At 40.3% G+C, this 24,945-nt stretch overlaps 1 protein-coding gene across 2 annotated transcripts in view; it reads left to right on the top strand.

Annotated features, from left to right (window-relative positions):
* LOC129750659 (protein sprouty) overlaps window positions 1–24,945 on the top strand; it is a 46,711-nt gene that overhangs the window by 11,226 nt on the left and 10,540 nt on the right. The window lies entirely within an intron of this gene.

The following is a 24,945-nucleotide window of genomic DNA, read 5'->3' as shown; positions in this document are numbered from 1 at the left end:
GTGAGTCAAGAAAAGAGGTTTATGACACAGAACTTTTCTTTCCTTTTTTTCCGTAAAAGATTTTTTGCTCCCCGAGAACGGTTCATTCCTTATCAGGTCGTAACCGATTACAACGGGACGACGACGGACAAGAAGCGTGGTCGCACCAATACCTAAGCACTCCGAGAGAAGTGACCACGCCGCCGTGTGGTTTGTTGCCTCTAGTGTTGCGCTTCCTGCTTTCGTCGGTTCAAGACTTACTCTATTGGAGTAATTATCGTCGTCAGCTGATAAGTGGGGCTTTTGGGAAGAAGAACAAGCGCAAACGGTGCTCAACTGCAAAAGCGGAAGCGCCCACTTGTTGTGTGAATTTGAAAAGTGGCTCAATGGCATAATTGATCACTATCGAAGGTAATTTGAGCTTGACTCTCAAGTGCAAGCTCAAAAAGGGATTCGGAACGACGAGTGGAAATATTCTCGAGTTTTGCGAAATTACTCTGATTACGGGACGTTATAGTAAATATTTCATTGGGTTATCTAATCGTTTGTACTATAACCTTGTTCATTCATGATCATTCGAAAAGATAACCCCACTGCTCCGCTACAGTTCTGCAACCATATACTTTCATCTTGAGGTGAACCCTTGCATACTTTCAATCAAAATCGTATACTAGCAAAAATATTAAAAATCGTGATCGGATCATCGAATGCAAGTCTTGTATGACATTTTTCTTCAATGTTTAGAAATTTTCCCCAAAAAAACATAAACACATTTCCCCATATACTGAACTTTAAAACAAAAGAATCTTATTGAATTTGTTTAGTATTGAAGCTTAGGTTATGAACAACAATTTTTACGAAGATCGCGTAGCGATTAGACTTCAACTCGCGAAGATATAACGCCTCAAAGTTTTCCCAAAATCATACATATACATTCTACTGTAAACATAAAATTCAAACACCATTGACATAACAGTCGTTTTTCAAGCAAACTTGATGTTTTTTGTCAAATGTAAGACGAATAAGATCAAAAAGTGGAAGGCAGAAGTAATATTTTCAGTAAATTCCCTTTGAAGTGACCCTTAATAAACACGTTTCCCGTATACTGTACTCTAAAACCGATGGAATTATCTTGAGTATTATTTTATCTCCAAGCTTAGGCAAAAACTGACATTTTTTCAATACATCGCGTCGCAATTGGGGTTTAAACTAGAAAGTTATTGCACTTTGAAGTTTTCCCAAAATGCTTGGAGATCGAGTAACAAAATGCACCTGTACTAGACGCAAGGCTAGGGCTAAATTGCATGTGAAGTTAGTACTGATTTCCATTTCGCTTTTTTTTCATAAACTCTTAAACAGCTTGGATGATTAAAAAAAACCATCTCCACATCAACATAGATACACGTTTTTGGACCGCTGGAAAAACTAATGACGGTTGTAATACTCTAATGGTTATGTAAACCAAACAAGTTATTTTTGACCGCTGCTGTTTTGCGTGAATCTTCCTCCGACGCAAAAGCGCTCCTCTAAAATACGGCAAATTTGGCCTCGTCTCGACACTTATTTCCTCGACGGGGAGTCTTGGATCTCCCCCTCCACCCCGTACCTCCCCCTGGCCCCTTCCTTCAAAAGGCAAGCCAAACAAGCCCTCCGGTCCGAATTCCATCCAAATAGCAGCAGTCAGTCGCAGCATCCTAAAGGGGGCTGCCTGGCTGGCAATCACAACTAGAAAGCTTCGGCGTCTTGGAGGCGAAAATCCGAACGCGTCGCCGCCGTCGTTTGTCGATTCAGTTCATCACCACTCCAGAGCTAGCGAGTGTGAGTTGGTGCAGGGAATCAGCTAGCTCGACTTGGCTTAGCAAGAGCTATTAACAGGCAGCAAGGCGGGCAGACAGACACGCAAAAACCGGTACAGAAGGTCAACGATTCTTCCCCTCCGCGCACGGATTTTCTCTGCAGATACGCGTAAGACGACGGGGCCCGTTTTAAAAATAGATCGACAGGAGGAAACAACAACGAACCAGAGAGGAAAAAAACAAACAAACATAAACAAATTTAATTTCTCAATCTAATCAAAATTTGCTAACACCTCAAACGAGCGTGAAGTTGTTCGTTTAGACGGTGATACTGAAGACGTTTTTAAAGGGGCCAAAACTGTTTTTTTTTTAAGTTTGATCGCTTCTTATCAGACAAATCTAGTCCCTACACCGTTACTGATCTACATTCGCTTCCCTTCTCGAAGGTTTCCGTTCAAGCAGCGAAGCTTGTGTGTAACAACTCTACGCTCGCTGTCCGGAGCTCACAATAATTAGCTGAATCTGGACCATTAATTTCCAACATCCGCATTTGGCTTGCCAGCCTTAACGATGATCAACTCAAAGCGAAGGGCTGGAAGCGGCTGCGGAGTGCGTTCGAATGCATTCGCACCATCTTTTCCTCGCGTAAATCGGTCTGAGCTGGCGCTCGGACTCCAAAGAAGAGTAGTTTTCGGTTCCAATAAGTCCGGATTCCGAAACGCGCGATCGCACTCGAGGCGCTGATGATGATCGCAAAACCAAACGTCATCAACGCGAATCGCAGAAAACCAGTAGCAGCAGCAGCACTCTCAAAACGTGCAGCCGGAAGTTACTAATGTAATATGGGTGTTTCTAGCTGCAACTTCAAGTGTGTGCGCGAGATTATTTTTCTCCAGGCACTAACTAACGGAGAGATCTCGTCGTCGTCGTCGTCAAACGGCTGCAGTCGGTTGAAAGCGACGACGACTTGTAGTCGCCGCCATTTGGAACATTCCTCACGGATGGCCTCGTCTATGATAGAATCCAGGGACTTGGCCGGGCCAAGCCAATCCTCCGGTTAAGCGCTAAGCAACCGGGCTGTGGGAATTGGTGCATGGATGGATGGAAAACGTACTAACGACATCTGCGCTTCGAGCTGATGATGATGGTGATCTAGCAAGGCGGATGTGCGTTGATGATGAACGGTTCTGGAAGCTGGACTAATTTAGGTTGCAGTTGCAATTGCACATTGCCCTGACTAGTGCGAGCGTCGTCGGTTGGTCAGCTTATGTAAATTTGAGCTGAAAGAACAGACCTGATGAAGGTTAAAACAGGAAGTCAAGCATAATTATGGTTGAAAAAGTTATCGATCAATAAGTCAGGGTATCTATACCATCATTTGACGTACGTAATCTAATTTCGATCGAATAAAGATATGACCAATTTAAAGACAAATTATTATTATAATTTTATTTGAGACACTTTATGGCATTCGTGTCTTTTAAAGACAAAAATAACAGGAAATTAAACTAAAAAGTGCAATTATTATGGGGAAACCCCCCGTTCCTTGCTGCTATCTCGATATCATTAGGTCATAAAATACTGCGTTGTCGTAGGGAAAATTTCATTGAATCATGCCATAAAGAATTATCAACGATGTGTGGTTCTTCTATCAATTGATTTGGGGCGCTCCCTGTATCATTCGAAGGGAGTCTATCACTTGGTTGAATTACGAACAGCTGTCAATGAGTCTGTTTCACGAAAAATATTGCTTGTTCTCTGTCTTAAACTTTAACGATTTAATTTCGTTTAGGCATCAAAATTTCTAGGAAGTATGTAAGTATCCGCCAAAAATAACGGCCTCCAAGCCCATGACTTATTTTTGCACCGTTGAAGATAGGCAAGTTCTAACCGGACAAGGCCATCGTTTCGTATGATCGTTCGCTTGAACAACCTCACGAAAGGATTTCTGTTTTCAATTTAGAACAAAATCGACCCACTGAAAATGGAAGCTGCAGCTCATTTCAATTGACACAGCATTTTGTGTAGAAAATCAGTCCGTTTACTTGAGTCCGTTAAAAAGGTTTGGAAAAACTTTGAAGTGTCACTTCTTAGTATGAATTCTAACCTTCAAAGTTTTTGCTATCAGTTCTGTCTGACCTTGAAGCTTCTGTAGTGGTATGAATAAGGTTTAGCAATTGCTTCGGTAGCTTTTACTTAGCTCGAAATCAATCAAAGAAAAAGTCCAAAGCATTTGCTTAGTTTGGTATGAATAAACATTTGCTTAGCGGATGTGTACTAAAGTCTTAGAACATAGCTTTTGCTTCGAAAAATAGAGCTATCCAACCAGCAGAATCTGAAGTTTTCTAAAGTAAAATAAAAGAAGACGATCAGAAAATTGAAAAGTACGGCTACTTTAGCCTTGAAGTCGACGAAGCGGGTGGTGGGTGTAAGAACGACCGGAATTTTTTGTTAATGCGTGCTCGTATGTTGATGTTTAAAGGAAAATGAATACATATTCGAATATTGTCAAACAAAAAATGGCCTAACTTTAATATTTATCATAAGCTCTCCCACATGTATTCGGATCGGGATAATCCGATGTATAAAAAAATAGGCAATGGGCCCGCATTTTAATTTAGATTTTTTTTTAAAATCTTAGGATTATAAAGAGTTATTAAAAATGAGAGATCTGTATAATGTTTTAAATTATTACAATTTATTTCTTACTTTGAGCCAATTTTTTTTTTTTTTTTTTTTTTTGTGATGGTCCCACAGGCCCATTTGGGTCCTTCCTCCACCCCATACGCATCTTTTGAAGAAGGAGGGACAGTTTATCCTTAGGATAATACTACTTATGTTGTCAATTTAGGATACTTATGTTGTCAATTTATGTACGACTTGTTCGTCTTACTCCCGCGTATGTCCATCACCGTACAAATTTCTATCTGATGTTCCGTCAGATCTTCATCACTATTGCATGATCCTTTTTAGGATTAGTCCTTGTTTCATATTGTATGTTTTATGTAAGTTATTGTCAGCTTCTTAAAAATATTCAAGTTTGAACTGTCTTTGATGCTCCGTGGTAGGCTGTTATACAGTTTCAGTCCATTGTAGAACACAGATCGTTTGGTCATCTCTTTTTTTGTATTTGGTAGTCTGAAATCTCGGGCTCTCCTTGTATTGTATCCGTGTATGTCAACTCCGTACTGCAGACCGTCCAATAAATAGGATGGTAACATTCCTTTTTTCATTTTGTAGATAAAAATCATACTGTTGTAAGCAATCCTCTGCTTTACTGACATCCATTGCAACATATCAAGCATAAGAGCACTAGGAGTATATCGGTTGCATCGTATTACCACTCGCATTATCTTGTTTTGTATTCTTTGCAGCCTCTTTGTCTGCGTGTCTGATGCATGAAGCAAAATTGTAGCGCAATAATCAAAGTGTGGCATAATAACAGATTTCACGTAGATAATTTTTGACCAGAAAGTCATATATCTGCTTATCCGACAAAGTATTCCATATTTCATGGCAATCTTCTTAATAGTGTAGTCAATGTGGGCTATAAAATTTAACTTTTCATCTATCTGTACTCCTAAGTATTTAACTTGATGTACTCTTTCAATTGCACAACCATCAATCAACAAGTTTGAACACTCTCCAATTTTGCGGTTGCCAATGATCATCCAGTTGGTTTTATTGAGATTCAAACACAACTTTCTCTGTTTTAGGAAATCTGCAATATTTTTCAAATCAGCATTTGCATTTTGAATAACAAGCTCTAAGTCATTTCCACTCCAGTAGGAGACTGAATCATCCGCAAATAGCTTAAGACGACCGTACTGTAGGCATTGTTTCATGTCGTTGATGTACAGTATAAATAACAATGGACCCAAGACACTTCCTTGTGGGACACCTAAGTTATTTTCTCTGTATCGCGAGTAAGATGAACCAAATTTTGTTCTTTGCATTCTGTTATCTAAGTAATTCTTAAACCAGTTAAGAACCGTATCATTGATACCAACTCTCACTAGTACATCTATCAGCAATAACCGATCAATCGTTTCAAATGCTCTCTTAAAATCCAAAAACACAGCAATTGTGTAGCTACCATTTTCAATATTGATCTTCCAGTTTCGAAGTATCAAATTCACAGCAGCTTCTGTTGAATGTTGTTTCCTAAATCCAGACTGCTCTGCAATAAGTATTTCTTGGGACTCAATAAAGTTCAAAAACTGTTTTTTTACTGCTAATTCTAGCACTTTTTCTTGGATTTCCAACATATTTATAGGACGGAATAACGTTTCCTCTCGTGCATTTTTCTGTTTTTCTATAGGCACTACAGTTGAACACTTCCACGTATCAGGTACTATCCCTGTTTGAAGACTTGTGTTTATAGCATCTCGTAACGGGCTCGCTAGTACAGATAAAGAATCTTTAAAAACTCTTAGAGAAACATTTTCGATACCCGCCGTTGGTTTCATATTGTTCACTATTTCAAAGAACTCTTGGCTATTTAATGGTTCAAAAGTGCGAAAATCTCTGCCATTGTAGGTTAGCTGATTCAAGCAGCCATTAGAGCTTGCTGGAATACTGTCATGAATTTCCATGACACTATCGATAAAGAAGTCATTAAACTTCTCAGCAATTTCAGATTCATCTGTAATTTCAACACCGCTAAACGAGATCGAGTCAGATTTGGTGCCACTCGGATTCATTAGTCGTTTTATCGACTTCCATAATAACTTTCCATTATTTTTGTTTCTATCTAGTTCTTCTTGAATAGATTGGTTTTTCGCTTCTTTTATTTTACGCGAGTATTCGTTTCTTACAACTTTATAATTACGCCAACTTCTTTCGCATTTAGTTCTTAAAAACTGTTTATAAAGCTTATCTCTTCGTTTTTTTATCTCACTAAGACTACTAGAGTACCAATTAGTACCCGAACCGGTACCATTTAGTACCGATGTTTGGCGAACACTTTTCCGCTTTACTAGTGCATTAACACTATTTTTTAACAATAAATCGAAACGTCTTACCAGCTCATTAAAGTCTGCGCATCTCAGGGTTGGCAAACCTGCCTCAAGAAGTTGACGTAATTTGTTGCTTTTATACTGACTCCAGTCATTAATTATTTGATGTGTTTCGGGTATGGCAGCTTCAGGTCCTAACCCCGCAAAAATATTTATTGACTCATGGTCTGATACGCGATAATCTGGAATGATTGTCGCTTCAGCTCTGTCCACATTTGTGAAAACCAAGTCTATTCTAGTACTGCTGGAAACCGTTATACGGGTGTCTGCAGTGACAATTTGTCGAAAACCATATGCCTCCATAACACGTTTCAAGTCCCGGCACTCTGCTTCTTTATTGAAATTTATATTAAAATCGCCACAAAAAATGTTATCGATTTCTTCTTCAACTGTTTCCTTAAGCCAATGATTCTCAAGAATATCCAGGAAGCGAAGATTACTTGCGCTCGGTGAATGGTAAATTCCTCCAACGACTATTCGTTTCTTTCCATCATTCAGTTTTGCTGCCAGAATCCAATTCATTTCTACGTTAGCATTAAGCAAAATGACGATTTTGTAAATGTTCCGAACAAACATTGAGACTCCTCCAGTATGCCTTGAATGAGAGAAACAATGTATCGTAGTGTAACCACTTATGTTCAAAGAATTTGAATTTGAGTCTTCAGTCAAGTGAGTTTCAACTACAACTGCAACAGCTGGTTTCAGATCCTGGATCAATATGCAAATTTCTTCAAAATTACTTGTCAAACCACACACATTAAGATACACAATATCAGATTTTGATTGCTATTTACCGTAGTCTATGAATTTTTTAGCTTTTGAAACTTTGCGTTTGTAAATCTCACAATCATAACTCCAAGCTGGATGACCAATATCTACTTTGGGACCAATATCTAATTGGGACTTCTTCCACTATAGCCTTATTTTTTTTAATTTGAAATATTTACTAATTGATTTGTTTATTGTCATCTTAGACGAATGATTTTATACAACGACAGGAATATGAAAAAAGTTGGGTTATCACTTCGACTTTTCTTTATCCATGTTGAAAATACCTTTTCGAATTGTTTTGAAGTGAAATATTGCTAATTTGATAAGTTCATGACGTTATTAAAGAATTTTTTATTGGAAAAGTCTGCTACCGAGCATGCTTAGAAAATAAAGCAATTACTATGAGATTTATCGAGCAATTGCTTCAGATTTGAGCTTTATTCATACCAAACTAGCTTGTTCTAAAAGTAAAAGCTCCTGACTGAGAAAACAGCTGTCAAAAAAACTTTATTCATAACAACCGAAGCAATTGCTTTAAGCGACTGCTCGACTGCTCGATTCAGTTTAGCAAAAGCAATTACTAAGTTTTTTTTCATACCACCCCTGGTTTCAAGAGTGGAAGTCTGAAAATAAAAAGAGAAATTTTCGGTAACACTTTAGGATTAGTGAGGCAATTTTAGCACGTTGTGAAACGGCAATATGTTAGAATTATAAAGCTTAAGTCAACGAATAAATATATAGATCTACAAAAGCAATCCTACAAAGCAATCCTGTTTTTTTGACAATATCAAGAAGAATGACAGTTATTGATGAATTTATGTTACAATTATTTTACTTTACAAATGTGTTTAAGGATTTAAGGATTAAGGCATTTAAGCTGTCTGCTTAAACTGTAAGTTTCTTTTGAACTATCCATCTTACTTTCTTTTCAGTATCGGTTTTCCCATCTGTATTTAAATGCCTCAAAAAACTTTATTTTGAATTCATGAATTCGTTTATTTCATTTAATAAAAAATGCCTTATAATTGGGTTCCCAAATTCTGTTATTAGCTGTTTCCTCGCCTGTTTAATAATGCATTAAACGACCAGGACCAGGACCAACTAATTATGATCATTGTTTGATCTTATCAATGCCATTTTTTCGACCTCTGTAGCAAGGTTGCCGAGATCACAGAAAAATCTGTATTACCACAGATTTTTGAGCATATTTTTTTCACAGAATCTGTGTCACAGATCACAGAATTTAAAAAATTTTCACAGAATTCGCCGATTTTCAAATTTTGTACATATTTTCAAAATTATAAATTTTCATCGACTTTTTATTTGTGACCCTAATTTATGAAATTATGAAAACAAGGTAATGTGAATTGATTTTTTCTAATAAAACTGTAAAAAGTTTCAATTTTTTGTTATGTTTCGAATTATTTTCTAATGAACTTTAGGTTCAAATCACAGAATTGGGGATTTTTTTTGTCAAAAAAAAAACAGAATTTTTTTCGGCAACCTTGCTCTAAAGACCATTTTAATCGAACTGTTTAAATGGTCCTTCGAATCGGATATTTTGAGCATCTTGACAAATGAACTACGATTAAATCTTTTTTTCAACAAGGGTTGGTCAATTGATCGATCTTTAAAAACGAAACTTATCAGCTATGTTTTTCGTTTTTTTAAAACTTCCTTTTACCCTGAAAAATACCGATTATTTGATTTTTACTCTCGATTTCTAGGAGAGTTCCAATTTTTAGTACCGATTCGGTGCTAAAAGGGCTAAAAAAACTCTTCGATTTTCCAGATGGATTGATCCTAGAATTGTTCAATTGAATCGATGTATTGCAATGCAATGCAGAGTGAAAGAACTTTTCGTTTGTACAGTTCAATGTCTCCTGGACACTGTTTTTTGCAATAGGGGAAGGGAGGGGGGGGGGGGGGGGCTAAAAAGAAGGTGATTCAATTTGTCAATTTTCAGAATGAGCCATGTTGATTGCTTCGTTGCGTTTGTTTACCTTCAATCCAAAAAACACCTGAGAACTAAGCATGTCTTTTCATTTTAGCGACGTCATCACCACACTTCACCGTGCTCTCTTCTAGTAAATGTCTGAGAACCTATTAAATATTTAAAAGACCTCTTTTGTGATGGTCCCACAGGCTCATTTGGGTTTTTCCTCCACTCCATAGGCATCTTTTGAAGGAGGGATATTTATCCTTAGGATAATGGGTGGTATGAAAAAAAACTTAGTAATTGCTTTTGCTAAACTGAATCGAGCAGTCGAGCAGTCGAGCAGTCGCTTAAAGCAATTGCTTCGGTTGTTATGAATAAAGTTTTTTTTGACAGCTGTTTTCTCAGTCAGGAGCTTTTACTTTTAGAACAAGCTAGTTTGGTATGAATAAAGCTCAAATCTGAAGCAATTGCTCGACAAATCTCATACTAATTGCTTTATTTTCTAAGCATGCTCGGTAGCAGACTTTTCCAATAAAAAATTCTTCAATAACGTTATGAACTTATCAAATTAGCAATATTTCACTTCAAAACAATTCAAAAAGGTATTTTCAACATGGATAAAGAAAAGTCGAAGTGATAACCCAACTTTTTCATATTCCTGTCGTTGTATAAAATCATTCGTCTAAGATGACAATAAACAAATCAATTAGTATATATTTCAAATTAAAAAAAAATCCGGCTCTAGTGGAAGAAGTCCCAATTGGCTCAAAGTAAGAAATAAATTGTAATAATTTAAAACATTATACAGATCTCTCATTTTTAATAACTCTTTATAATCCTAAGATTTTAAAAAAAAATCTAAATTAAAATGCGGGCCCATTGCCTATTTTTTTATACATCGGATTATCCCGATCCGAATACATGTGGGAGAGCTTATGATAAATATTAAAGTTAGGCCATTTTTTGTTTGACAATATTCGAATATGTATTCATTTTTCTTTAAACATCAACATACGAGCACGCATTAACAAAAAATTCCGGTCGTTCTTACACGCACCACCCGCTTCGTCGACTTCAAGGCTACTTTCGCCGTACTTTTCAATTTTCTGATCGTCTTCTTTCATTTTACTTTAGAAAACTTCAGATTCTGCTGGTTGGATAGCTCTATTTTTCGAAGCAAAAGCTATGTTCTAAGACTTTAGTACACATCCGCTAAGCAAATGTTTATTCATACCAAACTAAGCAAATGCTTTGGACTTTTGCTTTGATTGATTTCGAGCTAAGTAAAAGCTACCGAAGCAATTGCTAAACCTTATTCATACCACTAAATATGTATTGTTTACTTATGTTGTCAATTGCTGTACGACTTGTTCGTCGTACTCCCGCGTATGTCCATCACCATACAAATTTTTATCTGATGTTCCCTCAGATCTTCATCACTATTGTATCATCCTTTTCATGATTAGCCCTTGTTGCAAATTGTATGTTTTATAGTTCTTAAAAACTTTCAAGTTTAAACTGTCTTTGATGCTCCGTTTTAGAACACAGATCGTTTGGTCATCTCTTTTTATCGTATTAGGTAATCGGAAATCTTGGGCTTTCCTTGTATTATATCCGTGTATGTCAATTCCGTACTACAGACCGTCCACTAAATAATATGGTAACATTTTTTTTTTCATTTTGTAGTTAAAAATCATACTGTTGTACGCAATCCTCTGCTTTACTGACAACCATTGCGAGCATGAGAGTACTAGAAGTATATCAGTTGCATCGTATCAACACCCGGATTATCTTGATTATCTTGTTTTGTATTCTTGTTATGTATGCTTTGTCTGCGTATCTGATAATCAAAGTGTGGCATAATAACAGATTTCACGTAGATAATTTTTTACCAGAAAGTCATATATCTGCTTATCCGACAAAGTACTCCATTTTTTCAGGGCAATCTTCTTAATAGTGTAGTCTATGTGAGCTATGAAATTTAACTTTTCATCTATTTGTACTCCTAGCTATTTAACCTGATGTACTCTTTCGATTGCACAACCGTCAATCAACAAGTTCGAACACTCTCCGATTTTGCGGTTGCTAATGATCATACAATTGGTTCTATTGAAATTCAGCCAAAATTTTCTCTGTTTTAAGAAATCTGCAATATTTTTCAAATCAGCATTTGCTTTTTCACTCGAGTAGGAGACAGAATCATCCGCAATCAGCTTAAAACGATCGTACTGTTGTTCCATGTCATTGATGTACAGTATAAATAACAATGGACTCAAGACACTTCCTTGGGGGACACCTAAGTAATTTTCTCTGTATCACGAGTAACATGAACCAAATTTTGTTCTTTGAACTCTTTTATACAAATAATTCTTAAACCAGTGAAGAACCGTATTATTGATTCCAACTCTCACTAGTACATCTATCAGCAATAACCTATCAATCGCGTCAAATGCTCCCTTAAAATCCAGAAACACAGCAACAGTGTAGCTACCATTTTCAATATAGATCTTCCAGTTTCGAAGTATCAAATTCACAGAGCTTGGTTTTATGGCTCTGATTTTTTTGTTCTCACATTTTCCGTAAACAAAAAGGATCGGAATGCCTTCAGTGTGTGCATGTCTTTCTCCAGTTTGTTTTCAATGTTAGGAAAATGTTTAGAATTCACCCGGTATTTGTTGAAATAGAAGTAAGTCTTGAAAAGTAGTAACATTTGAAGACGTTTTTTTAACTTTTGATCGGCTTTATGCCACTCAATATACACACTTAAACAAATCGTGATATAACTGTGTATTGTATAATCGTAGTATTGCCATCTTTCTGTCAAACTGGAAGACGTTTCAGTTCCTTATTGTAATAAGTGATCCTTCGAGCCGGGTATTGAATTATGAATTAAGTAAAATAACAAACTGCTATAAAACTGTTATAAGTCAAGTTTCTGAAACTCGTACATATTTCTGTCAATAGATGTCCAGTCCGAAACATTGCCTGGGAATTGCATTCGTCAGTCAATTCCGGGGGACTGGGATAAAGAGAAAATGATCACATAAATTGTGCAGCCAATGATTTTTTTTAATAGTTTATTGACGCTCTCAGGGGTTTTTCGCGTCACGCAGCCAATGATTGAAATTGTTATAAATTGTGGCCAATTGTGCGGGAAAATGAGTAAATTTGAGTCAAAGTGAGAGAAACCAGTGCTCAAAGAGAGAAAATGTGCGAATTTTTGCAAATTGTGAAGCATGTGGGAAATTTTGATCATTACCATTTCAAAAGCAAAGAATTCGCTCTCTATTGCAATCCTCCGGTCAAATCTCAGGTTAATCATGTTAGAGACCTGAGAACAGTCCTCATTCCTCAACCAGGTTAGCAGAAGGTACATCAAAAACAAAGTCGGTCTTCTTGAAAGCTGTTTTTCTACCTAAAACATTGAAAATCTCGTTTTGATACAATCTGCCCTCTCAGGATTCAAATTGTTTGGCATCAAATGTTCTCTCTACGATAAGAGTCGGTGTACAAGAATGATCAGTGGGTGCCTGACCTTTTTCAAGTTGTTTTCAATGTGCGTAGTATCTTAAGACTTGACCAGGTAGGTACCCTTATAGGAAATCTACTTGATAAAATTGTTATGATCTTAGGAAGAGTAATCAAAATTCACCTACTTTTAATTGTTTTTACCTGCAAAATGTCGTTGCCTCCCGTCGCCATCACTTCCACCTTTAGTCGTTTTCTGCGCTCTCACTGTTTTAGTTGGACATTTAAATCGGCCTGCGATTGAGGGTAGTGGTGTAGATCAGCGCAGCAGCAGAGTTGTTGTGACTTGCTTTGGGGGCCGATCGCGGCCGGGAAGGATGCTGGTGTTGGGGTGTTCAGGTGGCGACGACAGGGGAACCCAACCAAACGGGAAACTCTCACCATAAACTGATCGAAAGTGAGTTAAAAATAAACTCGGCTCCCCCTTGGGTTGGTTTGGTTTGGTTTGGTCGGTCGATCACTATCGTGGATCGCCGTCTTTCACTTTGGAAGCACAGCATCAGCATCAGTAGCTAGTAGTAGCTGGTAGCTGACGTAGAGCTGGAAGTGTGTTTGTGGGTGGCTGGGTGCGCGCCGATACTTTTGATTTGATGGTGCACCCCCTAGCTGGCTGGTAGGCTGGTTGGTTGGTGTGGCACCCACCATGGGGGGAAGTTGAAAAGACTTGGATGGACCAACTTGACTGAGTGGAAGAAAAGTGAGAAGTCGGGGAAGGCCGACAAGAGAGGGAGGTTTGGAAATATTCGAACCCCGTTGTTGGTTTGTTTGTGGAGGGGTAGTGCAGGGGGAAGGACTGGGTCAGATCCCGCGCACACCACTGCGACGCGCCATCCATCGGGTCGTCGTGTTCGGCTCGGTCTGTCCATTCAAGGAATCGCACCTGTAGTGGTGTGTGCAATTCATTGAACATATTTTCGGTTTCTCCCATGGTAGTTGTGCCATCATCTCAAGGCGGTCAGAAATATTGAATGGTGCTCTTTTTGCATCAATTACACGATGACGATGACGGTGCTGATGATGATGATTGAAACTGGGTGTGCGCTTTCCAAACGATCTGGAATGCAACCAAAAACCATTAAGGTATTTTCTCCTCATAATTTTCAAGTCTTTCAATGAAAAAGTACCATAAAGGCTAACCTGTCCGTGTCTTTCGGGATAAATTTCAGCATTCTTTTAAATTTTTCCTCTAGCTGTAAAATCCGCAATGCCCACGCATATCCGTGTGTTGGTAATTGATCACACAGGGAGGGTTTTGAGCTGGCGAGCGATTGAATGAATTAATGTTTCCGCTCCGATCTTTCACAACCACACACATGGGTAGCAAATGTCGCCCACTTATCGCGCACGTTCTGGGCGAAATCGTGTTGCGTTGTCCGTCGTTGGCGTAGTAGTGAGCCGGATTCCCGTTCTCTTGATAGTAGTGGTATTCGGCTGCTTGATTCCCCTTCGGCGAGCCGAGACACCACACAACGATATCCCACTTCCTGCCTTGCTGTGTAGGTGTGAATCTCGTCGTTCATTCCTTCAATCGGTCGGTCGGCTGACAAATAACGACGGCCGCCTTCATACTACTTTTCGTGAATGTTTTCATCGGGGCTGCTGCTGTTAGATTTCTTGAATGAAATCGACGACTCTCGAGAGACGAGTACGTGGGAATTGATTGAATATTTTTGCTGCTGCTGCTGCCACTTAAGTAGGTACGTTTCGGTTTAAATATTGTGGAGGCACAGCAACAAAAAATCTTACTCAATCACTTCGCAGCATATTTCCGTTGCGCAGCTGCGAAACGCTGCCAACAGCGGAAAATGCTACGCAATCTATGCTGCTGCTGCATTCTGCCATCATTGGGTACCTGCATCTGAGAAATTCCGTTGCACAACCTGGAAAAAAAGAAAAAAATCCATTCACTATCTATCCACAGACAGGGTGTGTATAAAAGAACGAGTCGAAGGGATGCGACTGGAAAATCACTACTCTCCCATCAAGCTATTCGGAAAACTTGGTCCCAAAGAGAGACGGCAAGAATTTTCCTTGAAGCCTACCCACTACTAGCGTCAGCAGCAAGCAGCCCTGTTGTCTGTTCTATTCTAGTAAAGTGGATAAAGTGGCACAATGCAAATCACCCCTCACAGGGGACAGGGACGACAACCTACACACGACACGACGAGGTTGGTTTCAAAGCCTACTTCCCTTCTGAAGAGCTGCTGGCTGGCTGGCTGGCTGTTGGTGGGTGGGTGTCATTTTTCGCTCAAAAGAGAACGGTTGAGAGTACCATACCCGGTACCAATCTTTGTTGTTTTTATTTCTCCTTTCCTCCGTTCGTTCCACACATTTTCGATCAAAAGATTCGGATTCCGGTGCCGAATAGAAACCTGACTTCCGGTCTATTGTCGATCGATCGCTCTCGAGCGAGCCGAGCGTGGGAGTTTCCTGTCCCTCGTCGAGTCCCGGATTTCACAGGAAAGCAGCAGCCCTCCTAGGATGTGCATGGATAGACGGATGGAAGAAAAACACCATCATCTGCCCTACTTGAAAAGGTCGAACGATCGACCGACTGTTTTTGCAGCTGCTGCTGCTGCTTCCAATGGATACCGAAACCGTGGGAATACATATGTGCATTTCCTGAAACAACAACACCAGCAGCCAACCTAATTCTCCTTTTCCTATGCGAAAAGGGAGAGAGATCAACTCAAAATTGATCCTTCGGCTGTAAAGGAAAACGGGACAGGTGCTGGACTGCTTCCTGGAAATAGCATCGTATCGGCTCCTCCCAGCTTCCTCTTTTGGGCTCCAAATTCCGCACGATACGCACACTTGAAACGTTAAGTTTGTTCTTTCTGCACCGATAGTGCTGTTTGGTTGATATGATCAAAAGGTGTTTCGCCTTGCAGGTTCAAGGATGTTTGGATTTTTTTTTTTGAAGATCGAAGAACAAAACTGCACGTGCAATTTCGAGAAGGACTATATCCGGAGATATACTTGAAGTTCGTTTGTTTGACACTCGAAGGAAGTACATAGCTATTTCCTTTCCCATTTGTGCAGTAAACTATTTTTTCCACAAATTAACCTGAAAACCAAACTTAAATCTATAGAAGTTTTTCATGCCTAAATCATTGAAAGGAAGTGGTGATGGTAATGATCAGAATCTTTGAATAGTTTCTTTAGAATAGTGCGAACATGTAATTAAGAAGCTTCGCAAAACTTTACTGGTACATATTGAAGTACAGTTTGACGGAGTTTTCAAACAAATATTGTTATCAAACACCTAAACAAGACCTTGGGATCATCCTTTATTGCCAAAGGCTGCTCAAGAATGGTTTCGAGGTTATTTCAGCTAAAGAGAATATGTTTTTATTGACAAAAGGGAACATATGCTCCATTGGACTTAAGAGTTAGGATAACTCTAAGGACAAAAATGATAGGAGTATCGGACTTCTAGCGCAATTAGGCACACCATATAAATGGAAAATTTACAAACGTATATCAAAAACATTATGTTCGACTGTACGGAATGCTAAATCCTTCCGCAGAAACCAAAATTTTCTTATCATCGTCTGAAGAATTTGTCAGTTGATATCCGGCTTGAATAATTATCAGTCGTATTGAGACTATTCTAACAGATTTCGACAAACGAACCTTTGGAAGTTCCAAAGTTTTATACAGGTTCACAGCTTTCACTCAGATTAACGCGTCCGATAACAGACTTGCAAACGTCGCCAGGAATAAAGCAATTTACAGGGAGGTCCGGGGAACATTTTCTGGTCTTTCATAATGAATTGTCACTTAACGGAAAATAAATCACAACTCAGCAAACATTTTTGTAGCTATATTCATTTGCTGTTTTGATATAAGTTTTCCATATACATTATTTATAAAATGATCGTATGAAAGTTGAAAAAACAGCATTTACCTACTAAAGTGGAGGCAATATACATACATAAATTTTATTTCTTTCTAAAGTGACGAAAACTACACCAATTGGGCTTTATTCGACACCTTATTCGTACCTATCGGAAGAATGCAAGAGATCACGAAATTTTGCTGTTATATATCGTATTCGTTTTCGTCCAGTTTTGCACCGGTGCACTACCGGTAGTGCACTTTTTGATGTCTTGGTGCTCGTTTTCACGATAAGTGGTCTACTGGTAGTGCAACATAATGGCGACGGTGGCAAACTCTGAAAATATACAGTGTTGCTTGTCCTAACCAAAACTATCGTGAATTTTGACAGGTCGTGCTTCCCGGTGTAAACAAATTGTATGAAAGCGAAAACATAAATCCCGTTTTTGCCGGGGCGGTGCAACACTATCGAGTGGTGAAAACGAGTAAGGTAATAGCCTTCAAATCATTGCCAGCGACAATGTTTTCCAGTTTTCTCATTGGTCAATATTACTCAATTCCCATCTGATTTTTAGCCATCTGGATGCACTGCTGATTGCAGAAAGCACAAGACGATGGTGGTCTCATTTGAACCTCGTGCGGGAGCAAAATCATTTTAAAATTTACAAACATGGTGGACTTTCTATCATATCCGATTTAAATTGACTTCAGACGACATTTTTTACGATCTTTTCACTATGCATTTAGAATTGCAATTCACAACACCATTGTAAACGACTTAATTTATCATTTCTTATACGATTTTATGTTTCCTAGGAAACACAGTTCTACAAGCATGAAAATTCGCTTATTCATTCAATGTTCGTTTTTTTTGCGGAGATGAAAAATTTTCCGGGGTTGTAATTGTTTAAGAGGTCATAAATCGAGAGACAATGACCCTTAAACGGGTTAAGATTTTATTAAAAAGTAACAAAAAGTGGTCAGAAATCGCCTTAAATGCCAAAACAGTAACTCCAAATTTGAAGATAATCAGGTGGTCTTGAACAGAATTAATATAGACTTTCCTCGAAATGGATTTGTAGCTAATTCTAGGCCTTCCACTAGAAAAAAAACGCATAATTTCAGAACACTTTAGAGTCAATAGAAGAAAATACTATATCTGTTCGAAAGAAAAGTTTGTTTAATACCTACTTGAGCAGCTTGAAAAACGCATCTCAGTGCATTTTCAAGCCACAATAGCCCAACTGTGAAGAAACGCCTGGAGTTTTAGGGAAGAATGACCCTGGCAGTTAAACTCCCTTGAAAATAAAACGCCTGGAGTATGGTACAGGAAATTAAAGAGCGATTAAACCCTCATCCGACCCTGAAATGTTAACCTGTTACAGTCCCTGGAGTGTCAATTTGACACTCCTGACCAAAACCAATATATTTCTCTTGTTTCTCAACCAATTTTTACAAAATTTATAGATTTGGAGACCTCGTAATGTAACTCAAATATGTTTCTCATCCTTATGTGGAACGCACAGCTTCTAACGTCAGCTTTCTTGGACACTAAGTAAAATGTTTTTTGAGCATTCCGGTTTTAAGTGAGAAGTGTCAAATTGACACTCAAGGTCTGATTAGGGAGCTGGGGATTCCTGGGCTTTCGGGGTGCGTCCATAAAGAAGTAATGATGCAAAAATAAAGATTTCAAGAATTTTTTGAGTATCCCATAAGGAATTGTTTTTTGCACCTGAATAAAGTTACAAGCCGTCAAACACTCAAGATCGGATTAGGGTTAAACCACATAACGGTGAAAGCAGAGCAGGACGAGCCGACTTTTGTGACAAATTTATAGAAAATTGTGCTAGCAAGCCCCGAGAACCAAATTTGTTCTAAGTTTGATTAAAAATGAGAGCACAAATTTTCATACGTGGTTAGCAAAGTTATGACAAGTTTTGTTAAAACTCGGACCTATACTATAGCTTGTTTTTCTAAGGTTTTGAGAACACATTGATGCCAATATAAGGTATCAAATCTTAGAAGCTAATATTACTGCTGAAAAGTGTAGAGGAGCATCACTTAGTTTGTTTTTTTTTCGTTTGTACATAAACTTGTTGTTATTGTCATTGTTGTCTTATATGAGAGAAAGAGAGGGAAAAAAATCTCTTCGTGTTATGTTATGGTATACTTTCTCTCACCGCAGTGTCGTCATTCTTGTGCCAAGCTTAATACGGAGCTCTTTTTCGCGGTTTTCGCGTGCACTTGACTCAAGTGCAGAGGATTTCGGCAATAGTGTAGAGTACTCGAACAAATGTACAGTAGAATTTAGCACAATGATAGCAAATGTAAGCAATGCTGATCATTGAATATCGATTGATGGTCAGCTCGTATAACACTCAGTCTCAATTAAGACGCGGACCAACGTCAGAAAGTTAATCCCTAGGAGGTACGAAAAGTTGCTTCTGTTTTTAATAAGCTTTAAAAGTCATAAATTGGCAGCCAAGGCTATTTTAAAACAAGTGGACCAAGGTGGGTTCCCTGCGAAACTGAGGAATTTCATAATTCTAAATTAAGGAAAAAGTAACAAATGTAAAGCTATTCCGGTTTTAAACTTTGGGCCTTAGCGAGAACTTAAAAGCATCTCCGAGAAACGTTGTTTCTCCAAATAGAACTTTTAAATTGCATAAAACAACGACGAATATCATCAAAATCTAACAGATTACAATACTTACCCCAAAACTGCCGAACCAGAGTCTCGCCGAGGTCGACAACCTTGACACGGCGGAAATCTTCCTGGTGATTCTGAGCGCTATACCCAAGCAGCAGCAGCACCACCTACATTAAGTAGTGGGTCTGCTCTGTAGTTGATGCTGCACCCGGTTCTGCGGCCTCATGGTTGTTGGTCAAGTACATACACTTGATCAGCGCGAGCGTCCCCGCGCAAACTACCACTTGAGCCCTTGGACTTTTTATGTGCTGTTGTAGTCTTCGTGTTAGCACAGCAGAAAAAAATCTGTGGCAAGCAGCCAGTCAGCGCAAAAGTATAGGCCTCAATGTGCCACAGCACAACCTTTGTGCCGGTTTCGTTTCAGGGTTTCTCTTCTGTACCACACGTTTATTGTTGGGGCTCACACTCAGCTCGTCCCGGGTATGAATTGGAATCGTTTAGTAGGTACCCGAGCTGGTGGGGATCCCAGGGAAGAGGGGACTGCTACAGGTCATTTCTTGTGGCACCACAATGGAGCCGGGATGGACGAAGCAGCAGCACAACAGCATTTCTCGAGATCTGCAGCTTCTGTAGTTACACATTCGCGCAATATCTCCGCGAAGAAGAAGTGGAAAGACAGACAGACAGAAGAAGACGATTGGAGTGTGCTGTGCGAGTGATCTTCCAGCAGCCCGGGCATCCAATCTTGCCTCCTCACTGCGCTAATCACATGCTTCTTTCTTTGGCCTGGGCACACAGCTGAGGACAGGAAGGCTGCGTACCAGCTGTATGGAGCAGCACTGCTGAGCTGAGCGTTGCGCGGACATAATTACGAATGATGATGATCAAGATGAGATTGCTTTCTTCGTTTTGCGCGTATCGCTTAGGCCCCAGAAGGCAAAATTGGAGGACGGGTTGTGTGTTTGTGCCTGAACTACTATACTACTCACTTCAGCGCAACAGAGGAAAAAAAGGGAGACCGAGGGATGACAACACGGGCCGCATTCTCGACCCGAATTCGTCCCACTCCAACACCTCCTCCACCATACTTCATACGTGTCCCGCGGGACCCCCTCGTTAACTAACTAACTACGGCCGCGGTGGAGGGATTCAAGGGTGCGTGAATCTAATTTAATTTGATGATCGACAGATTTCAGCCGATTTGGGAAGCTTAAAATTTTGTTTTTCCTCATTCTTTCGGGGCTACTTCTGGCTAGATGACCTCTTTTCGCTCCTCTCTCCTTTCCCTCGTTTGGTGGAGGGAACGCTTCAAAGGAGTTTTTTTAAGTGGCGAGACGCGCGTCCGAAGATCAAGTTGAAATCGATACCCCGGACTCTGTGGCTGCGGCCAGCCAGCGAAGATGTAAACGTAGTCGTGCCCCGTTGTACGAGACAGATTATCAAATGTTGTATGCATCCTCTTCCTCAGTCCTCGCCCCCATACACCGGGATACCTTCCTTGCGTGTTGATCGTTGTTTTTTCGTCCTCCTCCTCCTCCTTTTCTCTCTGTATCACGACCCAACCTAACCAATAATATTGAATCAGGTGAGCCCCTAGCCATTTAGGTATCGGATGGCACAACCTCGAATAATTTTGTATCTAAAGGAAGAAAAAAAATAAGCCTCTAAACCAAAAAAAAAAATGGAGGGAAGACCTACTATGTGTCAAATCGTAAAATTTATTCCTTTCATCCTTTCCTCTTTTCGTGGTATCTCTCGTTGGCCGCATCCCGTCGAGCGCACCCGAACGCCGAGGGGAAAGTTTCTCGAGTATCGCCGACCGTAGGTAACCTTTCCTATCGGGGGGTTTATGACACATCTCCTCTAGCCTCTAAGTCCAGTATCTTATCCGTGTGTGTATGCGCACTTGAGGGTAACCCGACGAGGTACCGGTTCGTTTGTTACCGAGCGCTTTATTTACCCTTAATAATAATAATAATCATAATTACACAGCTCTCGAGAGATTCCGAGTCCAATCTTCGGGCCGAGGAGCTTGGGCTCGAAAAGATAACCTTGCTACGCACACCGGGGCTGTAAACAAATATCGGTTTGGTACACTGGTAGTATCTCGTTTGCGAAACAATGCTGCCGAGTACTTGAAACTCGGGAACAAAAGCTCTCGGGAACACCGGGGGTAGCAACATGGAAACCTCTAGTGCCAGGAAAAGGTGCCAAAATTTACCTGCCCGCAGACGCGCACCGAGCTCAGCAACTCGAAAGCCAGCCGAGAGACCTCAAACTGCGCCATTCTTTCCAAGTCTCTAAAAGCCTAGAGGACGGCGAGAGTCCGAAACCGTTTTATGGAACAACAAGCTCTTTTGATTTCTTTCACAGTTTCTTCTCCGGGTCAGGAATTTCCAGCCGGCCGGTCAATGAAATTCCGTTTCCCAAAAAGGTACGGACCCGGGCTCATAAATCCCAATACATCGGGACCCATAATAAACACTTGAAGCGTTGCTGCAGTTTGAAGCTAGTCCGGCTGTAAAAAAAAAGATCAAGATTGGATGAGTTTTATTAGCTCTTGACATTTTGCTGCTGCTGCTGCGGAAAATTGCAAATTGTGAAGTCGAATTTCACAGTTCCCGTTTTGAGTCGTTTCTTTTTGTCGGTCTTTAGTGAAAGTTTTCCCCAGAAAAAAGTTATCTAAATTAATTGCACGATGATGTCAAGGGCTCGAGGGGTTCCAAAGGAAACTTTAAATTCTAACATTATTTGAATCAATTCAGATTTTTGATCCTAGCAACAAAAGTTTCGTCTAAATCTGAATGTGAGCTTTTAAAGTTCCGTTCAAGCTGAATTAAAGGTAGGTACCAATGCTCAAATTCGAACATACAAAGATGTAAAAGAGATTTTTAGTGGATTTAACGTGACTTGTGCATGTCAATAAAAATGGGATTTCTTCATAATCAGGAGGAAACTAAATGTGGTTTTTTCATAAATAAGGACTCAAATTTTGAAGGGATTAAACATACATGGAACTGTTGAGTTGGTTCCGGACCGAATGTGCTATATCATTGTCGCAATTCCGTTTTCCATCTTTAGCAAGAAAGTTTCACGAGAACATTTTGGTAACTAAGTACTCGTTGTTTGTCAATAGATGGCTCCAGCAGTAAGTGTCGGTCGATTTTGACATATCAAAATTTCATGAAAGAAGTTGCGATTTATGGAAAACAAATCGCTTGGTGGTGTCATATATTTTTAGTTTGGTGAAAATGTCTAATTTGTGGTCGAATAATCGTCATTTATTGGAATTTGTAACTTCCCATATTTCATTCGAAAAACCCTTACCTGAAGTATGGCGCTTAGGGATGGTTGATGAATTTTGTCAAACGTACACACGTGCGGGGAATATAATTTCCACCTCAATGAATGGATCTTTGTATGCCAAACTGGTTCGCACCTCGCTAGTCCGTTTCCTAGAACCAAGTGGCGTGGTGTTATTTTTATGACCATACCAATCGGTAGGCCATTTAGAACCTATTAAACAAATTTCATTCTTAGATATTCGGTTCGATTAATTTTCACCTGTTCGGTTGAGAAGGTTTTCTCGATGGGGCTTCCGTTCTCGAAAGATTCTACTTTTGTTTTAAAAAGGCAATCAAAATCCCACTCACTCTTTCTTTCTCTCGGTTTCGCTAGCTTGTTTCAACTATTTTGGGAAACTCGGGTCCAAAAATATCGCCCCAAAGAGAAAACACCTCCGTCCGTTGGGTGTGGTGTGGTACACCTGCGAATCTTCTTGTTGCCTGCCGGACGTCATCCTATAGCAGCCGCCCGAAAACAGCGGCCGCGGATCATTTTGATGAAATTTCCTATCCTACTACGTCAATAGCAGGCCGCGCGCAGCGCATTCTTCGCTTCCGAATTACATGGCACATGTCGAAGCTCTGGGACTTAAGGGAAGCCGGGGGGAAAGAAACCGTTTATTTCAAGGCAGAGGACCATTCAAAGATCTTAATGCCAAATATAACTCCTACGCGGTTTCCCGCAAATGGAAGCCATCCATTTGGTCGTCGGACTCAGGAGAAATAAATATCAAAGCCCGCCCCCACTTTCCGGGGATCAACAATAGAAATCAAACCGTCCTCGTCCGGCGGTCGTCCGGTTTCCTTTCCCCTACCAGAGGTCGCGTTTTTTGCTGCTTCACGCTCGTTTTGGGGGGAATACTAGCAGACGGACAGGTGTACCTTGTTGAGCCGTCCGTCACCTCGGGGACGTTTACCGCGGACTCTGTTCGTCCGGGTGCAGAGGTGTAATGTTAATTGCATCTATTCTGTCCGAGAGAGCGTCGAGGTTGACCTTCTGCCCGCCGTTGCTTATATCATCATACAGGGTTCCTGGACTGGAGAGAAGTGGGAAAGAAGCGCGGAAAATCAATCCACCCACGCGTCTCCAAATTCATCTCGTGTTCGTTTTGACACTCCTAAGGCTACGGCGACCGTCACCGCTGGATATGGACGAACGTGTTTGGTGAGATTTTCTTAACAAATCTTGGTCCATAGCTGTGCTGTCGTCCGGTCAGTGGGAGATGGAATCGGAATCGACGACGGCAGAAAAAAAATGACAACACTACTGACTGGGTGCGTAGGATGTCGCGCGTTGTCGTGTAGAGAGATGTCGACGACGACGACCACTTGGCAAAACTGTACAAGCTTTTCAACGAGAGACGTACGCCCCCGCGCTTCGGATCGATCACGAGGATTCCGTTTGACGTGGATGTTTCCCGCCCTACCGGATTACTGCGTGGAAGCCGCCGTTGCACGTGGTTTTTCGGTAAATTAGTTGCCAAGGTAGCATTCTGGATTGAGTCCTCCTTTAGAAAAAAAAAACCTTTAATAACATCCGCGAAAACAGCCAACTATGATGGCGCTAGCTAGGATGGTCTCAAAACTGAAAAAAAAATAAACTGACGCCAGTTTCGCGCGTTATCGACAAAAACTTGTCCCCAGACTAGAACAGTCCACACATATGATTAACAAATGCTCTAAGCAAGCACGCGTCGTTCTAGAGACAAAGCCATGGTCATCGCGCCGGTTTTTTTGGGATCCCCGTGTCGCCGCCACTTCCACTTTCCTTCCACCGCGCGCAGACCCGACAAAACCAGTCAACATTCCATTGGTGTCGACGGTGAGGCGCGCGCTGCCAATCGAGTCATTCACTCATCGGAACCAAAGCCGGGCCAAAGACACAAAACGCACAAACAAAAAGCCAATCGCCAAGAATTAGCAGTAGCGAAGCCCGAGCTTCAACGGCAGTGAGGGGATGAATCGAACGAAAGAAAAACAAAGGAAACAATTCTAAACATTCGTAGAATTTTTTCGTTATCCCTTGAGTTGATCTCCTTCGTCCACCTTTGGTTGACCGACCAGCTTGTTGCCGGTTGTT

Source organism: Uranotaenia lowii, chromosome 3 (assembly GCF_029784155.1).
Source record: "Uranotaenia lowii strain MFRU-FL chromosome 3, ASM2978415v1, whole genome shotgun sequence".
In the NCBI taxonomy this organism is placed as follows: Eukaryota; Metazoa; Arthropoda; class Insecta; order Diptera; family Culicidae; genus Uranotaenia; species Uranotaenia lowii.
Note: the sequence above shows the minus strand (reverse complement) of the source record. Positions and strands in the feature narration are given on the sequence as shown.